This window comes from Miniopterus natalensis, chromosome 1 (assembly GCF_054644295.1).
Source record: "Miniopterus natalensis isolate mMinNat1 chromosome 1, mMinNat1.hap1, whole genome shotgun sequence".
Classification (NCBI taxonomy): domain Eukaryota; kingdom Metazoa; phylum Chordata; class Mammalia; order Chiroptera; family Miniopteridae; genus Miniopterus; species Miniopterus natalensis.
Window position 1 is genome coordinate 30,497,952 of NC_142081.1, and position 23,707 is coordinate 30,521,658.

Genomic DNA, 23,707 nt, shown 5'->3' on the forward strand with positions numbered 1-23,707 from the left:
CTTGATCTCATCCAGACCTCCAATTCTTTGATATTTCCTTTTTCTCCTAAATACAGTTTACTCCTAATTTCACTACCTTTCATAAACAACTCAGACTCCAAGACCCACCATTTCAGCTATTATCACTTGCTAATTTATTTGCCTGTTTATTTACCGATACATTTCCTGTCTTGTTTCAGAAAGAATTTCACTTAAACTTCAAATTCCATTCTTCAACTGGTCATCAAAATCTCAAATATAAGAATTATTTTACACTACTCATACTTACCTTCATAGCCAACAGAATCACCAAGTACTTTCAATTTACTTCACAATTCTGTCTCAAATCTTCCCTACTTTCTTCAAGTCTAATGCCTGAGTGAATGTCCTTTTCACACATTAATTCAACATAAAAGTGGCTAAAAGTATGGGTTCTAAAATCAAATAACCCATTAACTTGTAACCATTTATGATAAAACTTTATCTATTTCTTAGACTATTTGACAGCTAGTAAGCAATACAAAGTCAAGACAATTAAATTAGCTTCACTAAACAGACAAAGAGGCTTCCTTAGCAATCTGTCACTGTTATGGTAGACATAAATACCAAGTCATAAATAAGAAAAAAGGAAGAATGTATGAACACAAACAGATCCTCCAGGAAAAGAGGGCTACATCAATATTGTACAATTTAAATGTATAAACCTAATGTTTCTTTTCTATTTTTGAACTTTACATTACTGCAGTAAGTACCACGTACACATAAACTTTTCATTTTACATATATTCAGTAGTTTACATATATACACTAGTTCAACAGATATATCATACCACTAACAATTCTCTCATAACACTATAAAGACAGAATAATTAAAGCAGGTTTAACTGCATTAAAAAAATGAACCTTAAAAGACAGTACTGTGTATAGCTAGCCAAACCAATCATTTTCCATGCTGGGCAATAAGTCAAAAATCTCAAACTATCACCAGCACCTGCATTAAACATCAACCCAGACAGTAAACAATTGTCACTGAAAGATAAATCCATGTGACTATATCTCTGGGGCTTAGGTGAAACTAGTTTACACGAAGCAAAATAGCTTATTAAATGACCATATCTAAAGTAGTTCTTTGTTTTGACAATAAGCAATTTAATCATTTTTTCCATCACTGTGGATCTAAAAGGTATGTTAAAATGTTACACTCTGCCAGGTGGATTAATATGGATGTATTGAACTATGCTTATACTAACACTGCTTCCTGGTCATTGTAATTCTAAATTATAGATAATGATAGGTTTAGAGAAATTATTGTGCTCAATTACCACTCACATAAATTCTGAGTTTTCATTGCTTGATAACTTACACTATGTAGGAAAGCAGATAATACAACACATTCAGAAACTGGAATTTAACCAAGTGAAAGCTGAAGTCAGATAGCATTAAGGGCTCTAACCTTACTAAATCACAATGGAGGCAAGCATACAAAATGCTTTATAGTCATAGGAGATTAGACAAATCACTCAATCACTCTGTACCCTAGTTTATTCATATAAAAAATAAGAACACAAAATAGATGCTCTGAGATCTCTTCCAACATAGAGTCTGTGGTTCTAAGAAATTAACATACTATGTGTACGTGTTGGAAAATAATAAGCCATTACTCTTTAATTATTCATTGAAAATGATACAGGCTATAGCTGTTGCTCTAAGGTTGCAAAAAAATAAAGTACTAATCAGCAATGCAGCAATGGCCATTTCATCTATAGATTAACAACTAAATATGGATAATAAACAAAGATAACTGCGCTCACTTGACCCTCACTAAGAAATTTTCATTAGCACCAATGAGAACTGGATAAACTAACTCGTTAGATTTTTTTTTGTTTAACTTTACTCATTTAACTGAGGAAGACGCCAAACTGAATTTGCAAGGTTTCAAAGCCAGAACAGCTTTACCAAAAAAAAAAATCATCCACTAAAACCAAGAAATTGTACTAGATGATTCTTTGTACTAGAAGGTTCTTTTTAACTTTAAAAAGTCTATACATGAGGATAAGCTGTCTCTATACAGCAAATGATAAACTGAACTGCAAATTGGGCTAGAAGAAACATGTTTATGTATTTGCTTATATACAATACCAGAGCTCAGTAAAAAATTTCTAGGCAAGTGGTAGTCACAAATTATTTTTTGGTGAAGCATACATAAAACTCACAGAAAAACCACTTTAAAAAATACCATAATGTAGAATTTTGATATTTTATTTCACTTTATTTTCTTTTATGTTACCACAGAAAGTCTTAAAATACTTTCCAACATTCGCTCTCTTCTAAATCTACTTAAAACCAATTACAGTCCATTATAAGGTATTGGTGTAAAGAACTAAAAATTTTCTCCTGAAGATGAGACTTGCCCAGAAAGTACAGCAATTACATCCAATAATTCTATAGGGCTTTTCTCCTGAGAATTACACATGAGATTTCTAACACAGAGAGAAAATAATGGTCTCCCAGTTGATATGCTATAAACTTCAAGCTACTGACTCAAATTGAAGCAGCAATTTGCTATGTGATAAGAGAGCAGATGATTTATATAATAGAAAAAGGAGGGGAAACAAAATCAAAAAATGTGGGGGGGGATATATAAATACACGATTGGGGGGGGGGAATGCTGAAACATATAAAGTACCATAATTATAACTTATCAACTTACAGATCCAGATAGTTTGATCCCATGATTAGCCAGGACATTAACTTACATATGCTAAAAACTGTTAACCCCACACACACAAAAAAAGCTTAAATAACACATTTAAACTAAACTGCTATTTACAAAACAAGATTAAAGATGGGAAAAGCAACCCACAGAACCTTTAATTAGAGTGATATTTGATAACCAAAGAAACCTAATGACCAGGGCAAAAGATACTATCATTCTGTAAACTACGAATATGCTTGGCACATAGCAGTACTCAATATTTGTTGAATGAAAGAAGTGATGGAAACTTTAACAGGAAAATATAACCCTAAAAAGAAATACGAAAAAAGGAAATATAACCTAAATCAACAAAGTTTCACTACAACTGCTTGAAATACGAAATGTCGACATAAAATAAACTTGCAGTGCTATGACAATTTAACCTACTACCTCAGTGCTAACAATTAAAAAACCTGAAACAACTGCAAGTCTGAAAAAGACAATCTCAAACTTTAAATTAGTACGTACTTTCCCCCAATTACTAAGGGCTTTCACATAGACTATAGTTTTTACTCACAAATCTGTTCAAAGATTTCTTACATTAAGATTACTTTGTAATGTGTGACTTAGTTAAAACCCAATATGTATTTTATTTTAGTATTGTGATTTAAGGACAAGGTGAATATCAAATGATTGGAAATCCTAGATGAGTATCAGAACTTGACCATCTCTAGACTCTGGGACATGGATAACACGGAATCCTTCCCACCCTAACTTAACCCAGTTTATGGGCATGGGTTGTGTGCCATGATCTATTTATCTAATTTGGAATGTGAAATTTCAATATACTTTGTTTCACATTCCAAATTAGATAAATAGATCATGGCACACAATCCATGCCCCCCGCCAAAAAAAACCCAGCTACATGCATTACAATCAATTTTCAAAAGAGTCACAGTTCATAAGCATCTAGCAAGAAAAAGTACAATGGCCAAAAAGTTGAGGAAATTCATTTTCTTGCACTCAAAATACGAAAATCTCTGGTTATTCCCTTTGTGCTCTTTAGAGAATTTGCTAAAACTGCTGTTAAATGGGAGTACCTACACTGCCACCATGAAGATCAATAATGCACCTGGTAAGAACACAAAAGACTGACTCACCTGTGGAATCCATTATCCTTTGAAAAAAGCCCAAGTCTGGTACTAGAGGGCACAATGTACTTTTTACTGGACAAGAGGAGAACGATTTTTCCTTGTCCGGCCTTCCAGCTGCCCAAAGAATAGATCTCATACTAACTGTAATATGACTCTTCTACAGAAATAAAAGGTGGATAAAGTGCTTACAAACAATAGTTATTTCATACAATTATACTTCTAAATGTCCTTTCATATTTTTATTACTCAGAAAGTTAAACTGAAAATTCAACCTGTGTTTTGCTTAAAGAACAAATATCAAGGAAAAAAATGCCTTACGTCTGCATTCTTACAATTATATTGGAGACTTGCTGTTAAATAAGAATATGAAACACAACAGGTAGAGCTGATCATGGTGGATTACAACCAACATAGCCTTTATAAAATCCTCAGTGTGTGAGGAAACAGACACTTTATACCCTGTTGCAGGTAACTGACTGGTATACTTTATTACACAATAATTTAGAAAAATAAATATTCCTATTTTTAAATTTTCTTCAACAGGAGAAACATCCATACCAAGAAATATTAAGTGCTGAAATAGAGGTAAAGTGGTATATGCTAATACCCAAGATCTTGCTAATTGAAAAAGCAAGGTAAATGTGTACTATGACTCAACTTGTGCAAATTTCAAACTAATATGACTATACCATTTCATTTGGAATACATTATATTGTCTAATTGCACAAAAACAGTATGTAACTTTAGCCCTTCATATTTCAGTTTCTCTCATTTTTTCATCTTCTCCCTATCCAAGCTGGCTTCAATTTTCTGCTATTATTTAAATAAAATCTAATTAGAAGACTTACATCCACATGATAGTATATTCCCCTAGAACAAAAGAAACCTAAGTAAGAAGAAATTGCTCTTATAAGTTAAAAAATCATTTTTAAATCACAGAATGATTTATAAAATCTATGATTTTAAAGTTGTTTAGGAGACAACATGGGCAGGATGTGGTGCTACTTGGATACAAGCCAAGAATATATAAACCAAGAATGACTCTCACAATTCTGACTTGGATCCTCTGGTGTATTTGTTGCTGCCACTACCCTCAACCATCTGAACTATGTCCTCAGATGGCTCCAACACCACTTATCATAAAATTAGTGTACTGTGTTATAACATTTTATTTGTCTATCTTCCATACCTAACTATGAGATCTCAAGGCAAAGATGATCTCTCATTCAAGTTTGCATCATGAACTCCAGTTACCCATATTGACAACTTCTGATCTTATCAAGAGTAATTCTTTCACTATGTATGATTTCTACCTTACACAACTCCACACTATAAATTCCAAATAAGATTCAACACTATTGTACTATAACTTAAAAAAACAAATCTATACACAAACTAAAGTACTATTATAAAGAATTAGCTCCTCGCTCTGGCCAGTGTGGCTCAATGGTTAGAGTGTCAACTGCCACACATCGAAGGGTGGCAGGTTTGATTCCCCATCAAAGGCATGTACCTGGGTTGCAGGTTTGATCCCTGGCCCTGGTCGGGGCTTGTGGGGGAAACAATCAATTGATGTGTCTCTCTCACATCGATATCTCCCTCCCCCTTTCTCTCTCTCTCTTTCCCCCTCCTTCCCTCCCTTCTTCCACTGTCTCTAAGGATCAATGGAAAAAATATCCTTGGGTGAGGATTAAAAAAACAAATAAAATAATTAGCTCCTCAAATTGCTATTTCATACATTATCATAAAATTTAATCAAGACCTTAGTCAGTAATAGAAAAGTTACAAGGTTCTCACTAAAAAACACCAAATTATTATCAAAGCTTATATGATAAAAGATTTACCTTTGCAATTTACAGTTATAGCAAAACAATATTACTGAATTCCCTCTAGATTGCTTTACTTCCAAAAGTAGTTAATATGTCCCTGAACAAAAACCACTTCTCTACACAATGACAATGGCTTATTTGACATAGCCCCCTGGAAATCTCTCCCCATTATCATAAAAAAAAAAAAAATCCCTCATAGTGTTTTGGTAATGTGTCTTTTTCTTTGTTTTAATAAAGATGAAGTGATTGTACTAGTTATTACTGCATAACAAAACACTCCCAAATCTTGGAGCTTAAAACATTTAATAATAAACATTTATTATCTCATACTGTTTCTGAGTGTCAGGAATCCAGTAGCAGCTTATTTGTCAAGATGTCAGCCGGGACTGTAATCTGAAGACATGACTGGGGCTAGAGAACCTAAGATGATGACCTACTCACATGGCAGTTGTCAGGAGACCTCAGCTCCTTGCCACAGGCAACTTTCCATATGGCTGCTTACAACACAGAAACTGTCCTTCCTAAGAACAAGTGGTCCATTAGAAAGCCGCAGAGTCTTTTTATGACCTAGCCTTGGAAGTGACAAACCATCACTTCTGCCATATTCTATTGGTCACACAACCAACTCTGATACAATTTGGGAAGAAATTACACAAGGGCATGAAAACCAGGAGGCAAGGGATCATTGGGAAGCCTCCTGGATTTGGCTATCACTGTTGTGATGAGCTGACAGGTATTATGGTTCATGTGCTTTTACACATGTCCACAAACTCTTTGATACATCTCTCACCAAAAGGTGAAGCCTAATTCCACTCCCCTCTAGCATGTGAGCTGTACTTACAACTCTAACAAACAGAATGTGGCAAAAATGACAGTATTAGACTTCCAGAGTAGTTCATAAGACATTATGGCTTCTACCTTTCTCTCTCTTGAATCAGTCACTCTAGGGAAAGAAAGCTACCATGTTGTGACAACACTGAAGAAACCCTTAAGAGAGGGACATATAGCAAAAAACTGAGGCCTCTAGACAACAAACAGTAAACAATTCCTCATAAAAGCCACATGAGCAAGCTTAGAAGTATATCCTCCATGCCCAGTTGAGCCTTCAGATGACTACAGCTCATGCAAGTAAGTTTGGAAGCTGATCTTTCCCAGTAGAGTCTGAGGATGACTGCAGGCAGCACCAGTTCATACCTTAACACAGCTTTGTGAGAGACTGTAAGCCAGAACCTCCTAGCTAAGCCACTACTGAATTCCTAACTCACAGAAACTGTGAGATAATGTTTTTGCTTTTCAGATTTTTAAATAATTTGTTACAAAGACATAGATAGCTAATACACAGCACAACTAGTTTTATGAGGCCAAATTCTAATACCAAAACCTAACAAAGTCATTACCAAAAATAATTACAAAATATCCAAGCAAATATCCTTAACAAAATATTAGTAAACCAAATTTAACAGTATATAAAAATAATGATACATCATGACACATTAGGGTTAAGGCCAATATTGGGGGTTTTTGTTGTTGCTGTTTTGGTTTTTTTTTTAATCTTCATCCGAGGATATTTTTTCCATGGCTTTTCAGAGTGGAAATAGGGACGGAGGGAGGGAGGGAGAGAGAGACACAGAGAGAGGGGGAGAGAGAGAGAGAGAGGGAGGGAGGGAGAGAGGGAGGGAGAGAGGGAGGGGGAGGGAGGGGAGGGGGGAGGAGGGGAGGGGGGAGGGGAGGGGTGGGGGGAGGGGGGATAGGGAGAGAGAGAAACATCATTGTGAGAGAGGTACATCAATTGGTTGCCTCCTGCAGTGCCCCGACCGGGGGAGGGGGATCAAGCCTGCAACCGAGGTACATGCCCTTGGCCAGAATCAAACATGGGACCCTTCAGTCCGAAGGCCGACACTCTAACTACTGAGCCAAACTGGCCAGGGCCACAATATTGTTTTAACACCTGAAGATCAAGCAAGCAAGATAAAGGAGAAAAAACATACAGTAATTTCAATAGAGTCAGAAAAGGTGCTGACAAAAGTCAAAACCAATTAGTGATTTAAAAAGAAAAAAAAACTCTTAACTAGGAATAGTAAGGAACTTCCTCAAATTGATAAAGGGCATCTTTGAAAACAGTCTATAATTAACATCATATTTAATAGTCAAGGGCTGAATTTTATAAGACTGAGATGCATCTCCCCAAAACCAAGTAAAAGGCAAGAATGCCCATCTCACCACATCTATTCAGCATTATCATAGAGATTCCAGCATTGTATTAAGGCTAAATAAATAAAGATTGGAATAAAAAAGTAAGACAGCCCTATTTACAGATAATATGTTATTTACAGAGACAATCCCAAGGAATCTACAAACCAACTACGAGAATAAGTGAATTTAGCAAAATTGCAGGATATAAAGTTCATATACAAAAATCAATTGTATTCTTACATACTAATAGCAAACAACTGGAAAGTGAATTTTTTTAAAAAAGACCATATATAGAACCAAAAATACAAATTACCAAAAATAAATATAATAAAAGTTGACCAAGACCTCTACATTGAAAACTACAAAACCTGGCTGAGTGAAATTAAACACTTAAAGATATATCACCTTCATTGATTGGAATACTCAATGTTATCAAGATAGTAATTCTCCCCAAATTTAAAGCAATCCCAATTTATATTCTAGCAGGCATTTTTACAAAAGTTGACAAACTCATTCTAAAATAGTATAGGTATACAAAGAACCTAGAATGACCAAAGCAATTTTTAAAATAAAAACAAGGTTAGAGGACTTGCACTACCTGATTTCAAGACTTACCATAAAGCTGCAAAATTTAAACAGTTTAGTTGTACTGGCAAAGATATATATAAATCAACAGAAGAGAATTGAGGGTCTGGAAAGAGACTCACACTTATTTAGTCAATTAATTTTCAACAAAAATGCTAAGGTAAAACCCAACGGAAAAAAAGAAAGACATTTCAGCAAATGGTGCTAGATCAACTAGATAGACTTATAGAGGGGGAAAAACAAAAAACAAAATAACCACTCACATCACATGTAAAAACTAACTCAAAATGAATCACATATCTAAATGTAAAATCTAAAACTATGAAAATTAAAATGTTAAACATACACCTACCATACAACCCAGCCCTGACACTCCTATTTATCCAAGAGAAACAAAAACTTATGTTTACACAAAGACTTTTAACATGAAAGTTTACAGCAGCTCTTTTACAATACTAACAACAAGAAACAAGTAAACTGTCCACCAACTGCTAAATGGATAAATAAACTACTAAATCTATACAATGGATACTGCTCAGCAATAAAGAATGAACCACTGCTCTTTGCTGCATCTACTGTGAGAATGAAGACCATTCTCAGCAATCAGACTGTCCACATCCCAGAAAATGCTGACATCAGTCTGAAGAGATGCACAGCTACTGTAAAGGGCCCAAGAGGCAACCCTGAAGAGAGACTTCAACCGCATCAATGTAGAACTTAGTTTCCTTGGAAAGGAAAAGAGGCTCCGTGTTAACAAATAGGAAGGAACTGGCCACGGTTCACACTATCTGCAGTCATGTACAGAACATGATCAAGGGTGTTATACTGGGCTTCCGCTACAAGATGAGGTCTGTGTATGCTCACTTCCCCATCAGCGCCATTATTCATGAGAATGGTTCTTGTTGAAATCAGAAATTTCTTGGGGGGAAAATACATACACAGAGTTCAGATGAGGTCAGGAGTCGTTTGTTCAATATCTCAAGCCCAGAAAGATAAGTTGATTCTTGAAGGAAACGACACAAAACATGTATCAAATTCAGCTGCTTTGATTCAGCAAGCGAAAACAGTTAAAAACAAGGAGATCAGAAAGTTGTTGGATGGTATCAATATTTCTGAAAAAGGAACAGTTAGTTCAGCAGGCTGATGAATAAGATCTAAGTTGTCCAGCTACAGAAACAGCAAGACGTCAAATGATTCCTCAGACTTCATGATATTTTAAAGATGTGGTAAAAGCCAAGTATTGAAAAAGAATGAACCACTGATACAAAAGCATGGATGAATCTCAAAACAAGTAAGTTGAGTGAAAGAAGCCAGGCCAAAAAAGAATACAGACTATAGAATTCTATGTAAGATTATAGCAAAAGCAAACTATGATGAGATAAAGCAAATCAGTTGTGGCCTGGAGAGGAAAGTAGAGGGGAAATGGATTACAAAAGGCATAAGAAAATTTGGGGGGAGGTGAGATAGAAATATTTGTTATCTTAATTGTGGTGATGGTTTTGCCAGTGAACAAATATGTCAAAACTGATTAAATTATATGCTTTAAATATGTACACTTTAGTGAATGTTAATTCAACCTCAATAAAGTTGAAAAAAACAAAACAAATAAAACGAAAAAATATTGGTAATATCTACCAAAATTTTAAATGCACGCTCTGCTGTTAGAAATTTCTCCTACATACTCACATATACACACAGATAAGAATGTGCACTGAAAATAGAATACATTTAACATACAAAATATGTGTTAATCAAATGTTTATGTTATCAGAAGCTTTCTGGTCAACAGTGAGCTATTAGTAGTTAAGTTTAGGGGAATCAAATTATATGAGGACTTTCAACTGCTTGGGGGTCAGCATCCCTAACCTCCCACATTGTTCAAGGGTCAACAGTAATACATTTTCAAAAGATGGAATGCTCTGTAAGCACAGCACAGGAATATAGTGAATAATATAGCGATAACTATGTATGGTGCCAGCTGGGTACTAGAAATATCAGGGGCAGGGGGAAACACTATGTAAAGTATATGACTGTCTATCTAGCCACTATACTATACACCTGAAACCAACACAAAATAATATTGAAAGTAAACTGCAATTGAGAAATTTATAAAAAACTTAAGAGCCAAAAAAAGTATGCTCAAACATGAGAAGTTATCCACGATATACTGATAAATGAATGAACTAAATTACAGAGAAAGTCATATAGCACAATCCTGTGTTTAATTTTTACAAAAAAAGAAATGCATATGTATAGAAATTGCTGTGTGGTTACATATGGTTGACCAGTACCCTTAGAATACTTAAAATTCCCTATTATTGCAAATATTTTATAATTTTCACAAAGAAGCACTACATTAACAGTTAATATTGACACCACCACTCTTAATAATAATAGTTAAGTGTCCAATAAATATTAGCTGCTACATGCCAGGCATAACATGCCAAGCACTTCATACAACAACTTGCCATTTACTTTTCACAACAAACCTGTAAAGTAGGTAATATTATTTTTATCACCATTTTAGAGATTTAGGAATCTGAGGGTCAAAAAAATCTTACTAAATATCACTCAACTAGTAAATGTGTGGTACCAAAACAATTTAACTCAAGTCTCTTTGATTCCAAAGCTGATGCTTTTAACCACTGCATTAAAAATGTCTCTCTGAAAGCATAGTTTAGAAACCAAAAACCCATAAATGAATGCAGCAATTGTGTGCACAGTATTAGTAAAGAGAATATAACAATAAAAGGAAAAAAAAGCGGTTTTAATTTCTGGTTCTATATTTTGGTAGGAAAAAAACCTCATATTGACATATGTATAAAATTGTCCTCTGTGAGGTATTTTATTAATCAACCCACTTTGGCCATGTGTTTTCAATAATTTCTAGTTTGTTACATTCTAATTTCTACATATAATATATAAATGTTAGTTTCTATTCTAATTCCAAATTATATAAACCCAAAATACATAAAGCCAACAGGAGACACAAATAATATATTTCCCAAGGGGGAATTACAAGCACTAAACTTACACTAGCTGTGGCAATTTATTACTATTGACACCATTCCTACTACAAATAGTATGTTTTTCCATTTTGTTGCAGCACATCACATGGATTGCTTTTTGCAATTAACCTCCAAAAAAAATTAAATATTAATAAATGTGCCAAATACAATTATAAGAAATAAGACATTCATAATCTGAATAATGCAGAAACATCTATTGTAACATATTACACTTTGGATCTTAAAAATATATTTAAACAACCTTAAGAGTAAGAAATTTTTGTCTTTAAATTTTTGCTTATAAACCCAACTTTCTAAAAAAACTCACTCCCTTTACTATCAATTGATTGGGGTTAGAGCAAATATGGATAAAGAATTTTTTATCTACTAATACCATATTTTATTAAATGTTAAGATACCAATTATATATTCGTTTGACTGGCAATATTATCATTTTTAGAAAATAAAGTAATATGTAGCAAGTTCCTGTTCCATAAAAATCGCACATTATATAATATTGATTTCTACCTAATTGTTCATTTGCATGTGTGGGCAACACACCAGAATCAGAAAGAAAAAATTAAAATAAATTCTCTGTAAAAATATTATGTATTCTTTTCTGTTGTCAAAAATATTTTAATATGTTTTCAATAAAACTAACAAAATAAACACCTTTAAGTAAAAGTATTTTAAAACTAAAAATAAAGCAAGTATCAAAAATTACATTTCTAATGCCAAAGAATATGGAAATATACCCTTCAGTGGTTCTCACATATGCTCCAATAGACTTCAAAAATATAACATCTGCCATGTCACACTTCAAAATCCTATTACTTTTTTACGTTATTTTCCTCATATTTTCCACTCCAACTCCAGATCGATAGCAAGAAATATGATTAAATAAAACCACCCGTTTTGGTAACATTATCTGAAACAGTACTAAAAATTGATGCTCTGTTTAGAGACAAGTTAATTATACCCATAAAGTAAACACTGTACAAATATTTACGAAGAAATTATACTAACATTGGTAAACTTCAAGACATTTATATTTTAATAAAATGAATTGTGTCTAAGTAAATCAGAGTTAGTGCTAGATGCCGTTTGCTTCAGTTACCTGAAATTAGAATAGCAGGCTCATTAAATATATATAAATCAGTGATGCAGAGGCACTGCAGCATATTGATGGAGCCCTCATTAATTTTCAATGATATAGCCACTATCATATTTGTGTTCTAAAAATACTGAGTGAGGTATACAACCATTTTTCTTCATTTCAAAACTGTTTTTTTACATATTTTAACTTAGTAAATAAAAGGAAACCTAACAACCCAAAACATTTCTAATGAAGTTCATTAAATTTTACACTTTCTTGTCTTACTTGGAGAGAATACATATGTTTGTAAATGCATATAATATATATTTCTTGATATACACAACATCTAAAAGTGAAATATGTGAAATAAAAATACTAGAAAATAAGTTATCTTTATGAAGTGGTTGATATAATCTTTTTAGACACATGAATATAAGACAAAGTCTAAATTATGGATTTTTCAGAGATATTATAAGATCTTTTGCTCTCCAAATAAACTAAATAACAGGAAAAAAAAGGAAATATAATTTGCTTCTAACTAAACTAAAAAGAAAAAAAGTTTTCCTCCAAATCATTTCATCACAAACAGTACAATACAGTAAGGTTTCCTCCTTTGCATATGACTATACCTCAAAAACAAAGTACTATGACATTGTTTATATATTACCAATCAAAGAAAAAGATATGGCAAAATACAGGAATGGTGGAAAAATCATTACAGAATGTTTAAAGTTGTTTTTTTTTTAATTTTAAGCTAGTATCCTGGAAACTAAATTATAAAGAGAGAATTGTTCAAGCATATTAAATTGATTTTGATAATATCGTAGTGTTTTTCATTTTTTACATAAAATAGGTTTGAGTTGCAATCTCATTGCATTACATCAATAAGAATTTTATTTAGCAAATGTGATCAAATTTTAATTGAATAATTCCTATCTGGGATTTACACAGAAGAAAATGGAACTGGCAGGTGGGCAATAAAACTATACAACCTTTCTTAGGCCTCAGTTGCCCCATTGTTAAGAAAGGGGGGACAGGTGTAGAATAGAACTAAAAAGATGATTGCTAAACTCCTTCCTTTTTTAATTAGCCGAGTCTGCCAGCTTCCTATGAATCCTTTTGACAAAACAAATAGTACTCTGTAGCATGTACTTTTGCATAGGCTTCCATCCTCAGCCTGACAGCCAAATCAGACATCACATTCCACTTCCCTAAAGGGTCTAATATTTCAATCTTTACTCTTCAGTGGCTGCTCCACAAAACATTCATGCATTTCGAACCACCTAAACATTTTTTGTTCCCTTGATGCTAACTTTGAAGTTTAGGGTATACGCACCAAAATTATTTGCTTCCCCAAAGGCCCTATTTCCCAAATCAGGAGAATGGTTACAATTAGGTTTCAGAATTTCAGGTTTCTGTTTCTTTAACAGTACTTTTTATTAACATTTTCTTTAAAAAAAAAAAAAATCCTCACTCAAGGATATGTTTTTCTTAATTTTAGGAAGAGAGAGGGAGACGGAGAGGGGGAGAGGAAGAGGGAGAAGAGAGAAAGGGAGGAGAAAGAGAGAAGGAGAGAGAGAGAGAGAAACATCAATGTAGAAGGGAAATACTGACTGGTTACATCCCGTACGCACCTCAACCAGGGATGGAACCCACAACCTGAGCATGTGCCCTGACTGGAAATAGAACCCTCGACCTTTCAGTGTAGGGTTGATGCTCCAACTAACTGAACCACATCAGCCAGAGCTAATAGTACGTTTTTAACAAATAGTTTGTTTCACATATTGCATAAAGCCCACTTTCACATCTTAATTATAAAAAATATATTTATAACTCTAAACTTCCTTTTTCTTCCTTATAAAGAAGAAAGAAAAACTAATTTCCTTTCAATGACTCAAAAGAAGAGCTAAAATACTATAAGATTAAGGAAGGCAGTAACCACATCTGCCACATTCACTATTATATACCCAGCATAGTGTTTTCCAAAAACTCCTTGAGCACAAGGCTCTCCTAGATAGGTAGTATAAAATGCAAGGTCCCTCCCCCAAAGATGTATGGTAGGGTACAGAAATTTGTATTCTAAATAGGAACCCAAGATGATTCACAGGATTAAGTAAGTCTGGCAATCAGTGTGACCACTAGTCAAAAAGAGTCTAACATAGAAGTAACTGGAGTTCCAAAATGAGGAGAGAGTGAAAATACAGGAAAAAAAATCACTGAAATTTTCCAAATAGAATGAAAAAAGATAGACTTACAAATCTTAGCTCAGTGAACCTCAACTAGGATGAATACAAAGAAAACCATACCTAGTTTTATCATACTCGAACTGCTAGAAACCAAAGGTAAAAGGAAAATCTTGAAAGCTGCACCAAAAGATTTTTACATAAAGGAGACCAAAGATATGAGTAACAGCTAACTTCTTATCACAAACAATAAAGATCATAAAACAATGGAATGTAATCTTACAAGTGGCGAAATGCCAACCTATAATTTCATATTTAGCAATAATATCCTTCAAACAGTAGGACAAAATAAAAACACTTTCAGATAAACAAAATCTGGGAGATTTCAGTAACAGTCCTGGACTATCAAAAATATTCTTCAGGCAGAAGAAAATCAATACAACTGCAAAATCATATCAAAGAATGGAAGGACACCAAAGATGGTAAATAAGTAGGTGAATGTAAAAGACTACATATCACAACTTTACAATAAGTAGGATGGCTATAATAAAAAAGACAAATAATAACAACTATTAGCAAAAGATGTAGAGAAACTGCAACCCTCAGACACTGCTGGAAGAAATGTAAAATGGTGCAGCCACTTTGGAAAACAGCCTTAGAGGTCCTCAAATGATTAAACATAGGGTTATCATATGACCCAACAATTATACTCCTAAGTACATACACAAGGGGAGAAAATCATTTGTCCACACAAAAACTTGCAGAAGAATGTTCATAGCAGCATTACTCATAACAGCCAAAAAGTGGGGGTGGGGGACCACAAATGTTTATCAACTAATGAATGGATAAATAAAATATGGTATATCAGTACAATGGATTAATATTCAGTAACAAAAAGAAACGAAGTCCTAATAAATGCTACAACATGGATGAATCTTGAAAACATTATGCCAAGTAAAAATCAATCATGAAGAACCATATATTGTATGATTCCATTTATATGAAATGTCCAGAATAGGCAATCTGCAGAGATAGAAAGTAGATTAATGGCTGCCTAGGGCTGGAGAGCAAAGGGGGAGGGAAGAGGGGAAAGGAGGAGGGTTAGAGGGTGATGATTAAGTGATAAGGGGGTTCTTTATGAAGTAACAAAAATGGTCTAAAATTGACTGTGGGGATAGATGCAAATCTCTAAGAATATACCAAAAGCCACTAAACTCTACACTTTAAATAAGTTAAATTTTATGGTATGTTAATTATATCTCAATAAAGGTGTTTTTTAAAGACTATTTTTTTTACTTTCCCCATTTTCTCAAAGACAACTAATTAAAGCAAAAATAACAATATTGAGTCATATATAGAAATAAAATATAGGACATCATCAGCATAAAGGATGAGAGGTAAATAGAATTATTTTGTTCTCATCTATGGGGTACTAAAGTGGGATGTGAAAAATAGGGTGTGTCAGATGTTGACTCTAAATAGACTTTGAAAATAAAAAACTCTATTATACCTGGAGAAACCTCTAAAAAATAATAAAATAACAATAAAAACCTACTGTTAACAGGCCAAAACTTTAAAAAATCAAATTAATCCAAAATAAAGGGAGGAAAGGTACGAGAAGAAAAAAACAAAGGGTACAAATGGAAAGCAAATAGACTTAAACCCAATGATAGCAAGAATTAGATTAAATATAAAGGGACTAACACACCAATTAAAAAGCAGAGACTGTTGGACCAGGTTTAAAAAAAAAAAAAAAGACCCAACTAGGTACTGTCTATAAAATATAAGACACACATTGGTTGAAAGCAAAACAACGGAAAAACATATAGCATCAAACAGAAAGCATAATAAAGCTGACATGACTATATTAATATCAGGCAAAACTTCAGGACAAAGAGTATTACAAGAGACAAAAGAGGGCTGTTGGCAACTGTGCTTCAAGCAGTGCCTGCCTTCCAGGCAGAGTATTCATCAGAGGCTTGCAGAGAATTAGGCTTTTCCAGCAACTTGCTCAGCAGCAACTGTGATTTTCTTAGACAGGTCAACCTGCTTCAGCTGGATCCTGACTATAGAGGATGCTGTCAGAAAGAATGACAATTTGAAACCAAAAAGAGCTTGACCCAACTAGCCATACAAGCAGCACAACCAAAGGGGGATCCAGGCAGGCATGAGATCTTGCTGGGAACAACTCCACCTTGGGGGACAGCCCCTGCACAACACCTCATACACAACAATCAAGGTTTATCCATATAATCAGACAGCTTGAAGGGTTACCACCACTCACAAAAGGGCCAACAGCATTCAAGACTCAACTACAGCCTGGCTGGTGTGGCTGAGCGGCCAAACATTGACCCATGCACCAAAAGGTTGCCAGTTTGATTCCCAGTCAGGGCACACACATATGTTCCAGACTTGATCCCCAATAGGGTGTGCAGGAGGCAGCCGATTGATGTTTCTCTTTCTTTGGTATTTCTCTCTCTCTCTCCCTCTCCCTTCCTCTCCAAAATTCCATAAAAACCTATTTAAAAAAAAAAAAAAAAAAAAAGACCCAAGTACAACAGGAGGGTGCACATAACACACAAGAAACATTGCTGGAGCACCAAGCTCAGGTGATCTAGAAGATTGTGTCACTGAGCCCTAAAAGATACCAACAACATAAAGCCATCATAACAAGTTTGAGAGTCACAGTAGAGCTACTTAATAGACAGAGACAAAGTTGGGAGACAAAGAAATAAGCCCCAAATGAAAGAACAAGAGAAATCCTCAGGAAAAGAATGACATGCAATGGAAGCAACCAAGATACCAGATTCAGAGTTTAAAACAATGGTTATAAGGATGCTTAAGAACCTTAGGGAGAGAGTGGATGATCTCAGTGAGAACTTAAAGACATAATAAGCATTAAAAAGGGCATAGGAACCATAAAAAAGAACCCATTAGAAATTAAGAATATATTATCTGAAATAAAGAATAATACTAGAATAAATCAACAGCAGGTTAGATAAAGCAGAGGATCGAATCAGCGATTTAGAGAACAAGATAACAGTAAGCACTCAAGGAGAGCATCAAAAAAAAAGAGCCCTGGCTGGTATGGTTCAGGGTTTAGAGCATCTCCTGCAAACCAAAGGGTTGCAGGTTCAATTCCCAGTCAAGGGCACGTACCGGGTTTGCAGATTCTATCCCCGGCCCCAGTTGGGGTGCGTGCGGGAGGCAACCAATCAATGTGTCTCTCACACATCAATGTTTCTCTCTCTCCCTCCCTTCTGCTCTGAAAAGCCACGGAAAAAATATCCTTGGGTGAGGATAAAAAACAAAATAAGAAGAGGAAAGTCTAAGGGAACTCTGGTACAACATCAAGAGTAACAATGTCTGCACCATAGGGATTCCACAAGGAAAAGAGAATGAGCAAGGGAGAGAAAACCTGCTTAAAGAAATAATGGCTGAAAATTTCCCTAACCTGGTGAAGGAAAATGTCATACAAGTTCAGGAAGCACAGAGAGTCCCAATCAAGATGAACCAAATGAAGCCCACACCAAGACACATCATAATTAAAATGGCAAAAGTTAAAGACAAGGAGAGAATCTTAAAAACAGCAAGAAGTAAACAGTTACCTACAAAAAAGCTCCCATAAGGCTGTCAGCTGATTTCTCAAGAGAAACACTTCAGGCCAGACGAGATTGGCATGGACCTATAACCAAGACTACTCTATCCAGCAAGGCTATCATTTAAAATTGAAGGCAAAATAAAGAGCTTCCCAGACTAAAAATAAAAAACATAAAGCAGTCCATTACCACCAAACTAGTATTGTAAGAAATGTTTAAGGGCCTGCTTTAAGAAAAAGGAAAGAAAAAGAGAAAGAGAGAGGATATAGGTATAAATAATAAAATGGCACCCGGCTGGCGTGACTCAGTGGTTAAGCAGCGACCTATCATCAAGGAGATCGTGGTTCAACTCCTGGTCAGGGCATGTGCCCAGGTTGAGGGCTCATTCTCTGGTGGGGGGCATGCCGGAGGCAGCCGATCAACTCCTCACTGATGAGTGATGAGCCGATCTCTCATCACTGATGTTTCTATCTCTCTCTCTCTCCCTCTCCCTTCCTCTCTCTGAAATCAATAAAGATATTTTTAAAAAGAATAAAATGGCAATAAATAAGTATCAATCAATAATAACCTTAAGGGTAAACAGATTAAATGCTGCAATCAAAAGACATAGGGTAGCGGGGATTCCTTTTCTCCACATCCTGGCCAGCACTTGTTTGTTCATTTATTGATGATAGCCATTCTGGCAGGAGTAAGGTGGTACTTCATTGTCATTTTAATTTGCATCTCTCTGATGATTAATGACATTGAGCATTTTTTCGTATGTCTCTTGGCCTTTCTGGAGAAGTGTCTATTCGGGTCTTCTGCCCATTTTTTTAATTGGACTGTTTGTCTTCCTTTTGTTGAGTTGTATGAGTACTTTATATATTTTGGAAATTAACCCCTTACCAGATGTATCATTGGTAAATATGTTCTCCCATGCAGTGGGTTCCCTTTTCATTTTGATGCTGGTTTCTTTCCCTGTGCAGAAGTTTTTTATTTTGATGTAGACCCATTTGTTTATTTTTTTCCTTTGTTTCTCTTGTCCTAGGCAATGTATCAGTGAAAATTCTGCTCTGTGAGATGTCTGATATTTTGCTGCCTATGTTTTCTCCTAGGATTTTGATGGTTTCATGACTTATATTTAAGTTTTTTATCCATTTTGAGTTTAATCTTGTGTATGGTGTAAGTTGGTAGTCTAGTTTCAGTTTTTTACATGTACCTGAATGAATAATAAAACATGATCCATATATATCCTGTCTACAAGAGAGCCACCTCAGAACAAAAGACACACACAGATGAAAAGTGAAGGGATAGAAAAAAATGTTCCGTGCAAATGGAAACAAAAAAAAAAGCTGGGGTAGCAATACTTACATCAGACAAAATAGACTTCCAAACAAAGGCCATAATAAGAGACAAGTATGGTTAGTACATAATACTAAAGGGATAGATCTAACAAGAGGATATAACCCTTGCAAACATATATGTACCCAACATTAAACTACCTAAACATAAAGAAAATCTTGGTGGACATTAAGGGAGAGGTCAAAAGCAATACAGTCATAGTAGGGGATTTTTTTTTTTAGATAAAGAGAGGAAGGGAGAGGGGGAGAGAGAGAGAAGCACAGACGTGAAAGAGAAACATCAATCTGCTGCCTCTTGCACACCCCCTACTGAGGATCGAGTCTAAAACCCAGGCATGTGCCCTGACCAGGAATTGAACCAGTGACCCGTTGTTGCATGGGATGATGCTCAACCAACTAAGTCACACTGGCCAGGGAGATAGTAGGGGATTTTTAACTCCCCACTAACATCAATGATCTTCCAGACAAGAATTCAACAAGACAACAGCGACCTTAAACGACACACTGGATCAGATGGATTTAATTGATATTTACAAAACATTTCATTCCAAAGCAGCAGAATATACATTATTCTCAAGTGCACCTGGAACATTCTCAAAGATAGACCACATGTTAGGACACCAAATAAGTCTTAATAAATTCCAGAAGACTGAACTCATATCAAGCATCTTTTTTTTTTTAATCCTTGCCTGAGAATATTTTTTCATTGCTTTTCAGAGAAAGTGAGAAAGAGATAGATACAGAGACAGAGAAACATCAATGTGAGAGAGATACATCAATTGGTTGCCTCCCTGAACTGGGCTGGGGATTGAGCGTGCAACCAAGGTACGTGCCCTTGGCTGGAATCGAACCCAGGACCCTTCAGGCCATAGGCCGACACTCTAACCACTGAACAAAACTGGATAGGACTCAAGCATCTTCTTGAATGCAATGGTATGAAACTAGAAATCAATTACAATAAATAACTGAAAAACACATGTAGGCTAAATAACATGTTACTAAACAATGACTGAGTTAAAAATTAGATCAAGGAAGAAATCAAAAGTTACCTGGAAACAAAATGAAAATGAACACTCAACAACCCAAAATCTATGGGAAACAGCAAAAGCAGTCCTGAGAGGGAAGTTCAAAGCATTACAGGCCTTCATCAAAAAGCAAGAAAAATCTCAAATAAACCAGCTAACCCTACACCTAAAAGAATTCGCAAAAAAACAACAAGCAAAGCCCAGAGTAAGTAGAAGGAAGGAAATACAGATTAGAGCAAAAATAAATGGCATATGAATTTTTAAAAATTACAAAAGATCAATGAAAGCAAGAGCTGGTTCTTTGAAAAGATAAACAAGGTTAACAAACCTTTAACCAGACTCATCAGGAGAGAGAACCCAAATAACATGTTTTTATAAATAAAATCATAAATAAAAAAGGAGACATAACAATTGACACCACAGAAATAAAAAGGATTGTAAAAAAATAGTATGAACAACTATATGGCAACAAATTGGACAACCTGGAAGAAATGGATAAATTCCTAGAAACATACAATCTTCCAAAATTGAATCAGGAAGAATCAGAAAACCTGAATAGACCAATTACAACTAACAAAATTGAAGCAGTAATCAAAAAACTCCCAGCAAACGAAAGTCCTGAACCAGAAAGATTCACAGGTAAATTTTACCAAACATTCAAAGAAGGCCTAACACCTATGCGTCTAAAACCATTCCACAAAGTTCAAGAGGAGGGAAGACTTCCAAGCTCTTTTTACAAGGCCAGCATCATCATAATTCCAAAATCAGATAGACACTACCAAGAAAGAAAATTTCAGGCCAATATCCCTGATGAACATAGATCTAAAATCCTCAACAAAAATATTAGCAAATCAGATCCAGCAATATATTAAAAAGATCCTATACCATGACCACACTGGATTTATTCTGGGAATGCAAGGTTGGTGTAATATTCACGAATCAATAAACATGATACATTACATAAACAAAATGAAGGATAAAAACCATATGATCATATCAATAGATGCAGAAAAGTATTTAATAAAATCCAGCACCCATTTATGACAAAAACTCTCAGCACAGTGGGAATAGAGGGGTCATACTGCAACATAATAAAGGCCATATATGGCAAACCCACAGTCAACATCATACTCAATGGGCAAAAACTAAAAGCATTTCCCTTAAAATCAGGAACAAAAAACGGGATGTGAGCTTTCACCACTCTTATTCAACATAATACTGTAAGTACTAGTCACGGCAATCAGACAAGAAGAAATAAAAGGCATCCAAATTGGAAAGGAAGAAGTAAAACTGTCATTATTCGCAGATAATGATAGTGTATATATAATACCCTAAAGACTCCACCAAAAAACTACTAGATCTAATAAATGAATTCAGCAAAGTAACAGGATATAAAATTAGTATTTAGCAATTGGTGGCACTTTTATACACTAATAATGAACTATCAAAAAGAGAAGTTAAGATAACAATCCCATTTACTATGTACCTAATAAGATAGCTTCAAAATACATGAAGCATGCCTGAACTGAAAGGAGAAACTGACAAACCCACAATCTAGTTGAGTAACTGATAAATGAGTAGATAAATTAGTAAGGATATAGGAGATCTGAGTAACACTATCAACCAAATTGCCCTAATTGACATGTATAATACACTGTACCCAACAGTCACAGAATATACATTCTTTTCAAATACACATTTATTGCTCACCAAAACAGACTATATAGTACACCTTATAAAAATTTTCAGAAAATTTCAAAAGATTAAAATTTAACAGAGTATGTCCTCTTACCACAACACAATAAAATTAGAAATTAACATCTCTAGAAAGTCCTCTTTTCTAATTCTTGTACCCAGAATGAGTGTTTTTTCCTAATTATTCTGCCTAGAAGAGGTGTTTCCTAATTTGTGCAGCATATCAGTTAAAACAAATAAATTAATATCACTTATGAATTATTCTTTCCAACAATAAATATAACCTTAACCTGATAAAGCTTCTAAATATAACTAATAATTTACAGAAAATACAGAAGAACATATTACACAACACCATAGAGATGCAATCAGTAAAATTCAAATGGGTAACTCTTGCAAACTAACCAGTAACATTGATAAGTAAGAGAGAGAGAGAAGAACAGAGAAAAAGGGAAGAGATAGAAATTGACTTTTATATATTAGGACATGTTTTTGCTTATTCTACTACATTGTCTTATATATGTTAAAAATGAAAAAGGTAGATTCAGTAAAATCAAATACAAGTAACGATCTCAAAGACAAGCTTTGCCAAGAATGGTTGGGATAGAAATTAAATTCTTCAAAACTGTAGTTAAATGAGAATCAGATATAACTGACTCCACCTAATGCAATATGCCTTCAGAATTCTACGAAAGAATTCTGTGAAAGGCCCATTTCTTAAAATAGGTGACCCTGGTTAACAAAGAAAAAAATTATCTTTTTCTGTAATTAAGGCAAAGTTCATCCTTGAATTGGTAAAACAAACAAGGAATCCAATCTTGATGTGCATGCAATCAATTCATTTGGGTGTTTGCTGGATTGAATTGATACATAAGGGAATATGCTTCCTCAATTGCTAGCAGTAAAGAGAGATATGTATTTTCATGTTTCACCTCTTTTCTCCTTTCTACTCCTGTATTTTCTCCCATAAATAGTATTCCCAATTCATCTTTCCATAATCCTATACTTCCTATCTTTGGGAAGCACTACTACTCACTCCATCACTTAACTCCTAAAATGGCTTTGCTATTTGCCCAAAATGTCTTTGCTACTTGAAGACAGGAACAAAAAACAAAGTGAATAAAATCCTGTGATAGCCAGCATCAAGATAGCCCAGTCCTGCCTTATGGTATTCACACTCCTGTGTGTAAATACCTTCCCACATTGCAAGAAGTGATGGTGATGCCACTTCTGTGATTAGATTATAAAGGTTCTATGGCTTCTGGTTCTCTCTCATCATTAACTCTGGGAAAAGCCAAGTCATGAGTAGCCCCATGAAAAGCCGCGA

The 23,707-nt window shown here is 34.7% G+C and overlaps 1 protein-coding gene and 1 pseudogene across 1 annotated transcript in view; one reads left to right on the forward strand and one right to left on the reverse strand.

Annotated features, from left to right (window-relative positions):
• The window catches only part of MNAT1 (MNAT1 component of CDK activating kinase), a 145,962-nt gene that overhangs the window by 117,908 nt on the left and 4,347 nt on the right, over window positions 1–23,707 (reverse strand). The gene's annotated exons all lie outside the window — the stretch shown is intronic.
• On the forward strand, window positions 9,000–9,578 carry LOC107525920 (large ribosomal subunit protein uL6 pseudogene; annotated as a pseudogene).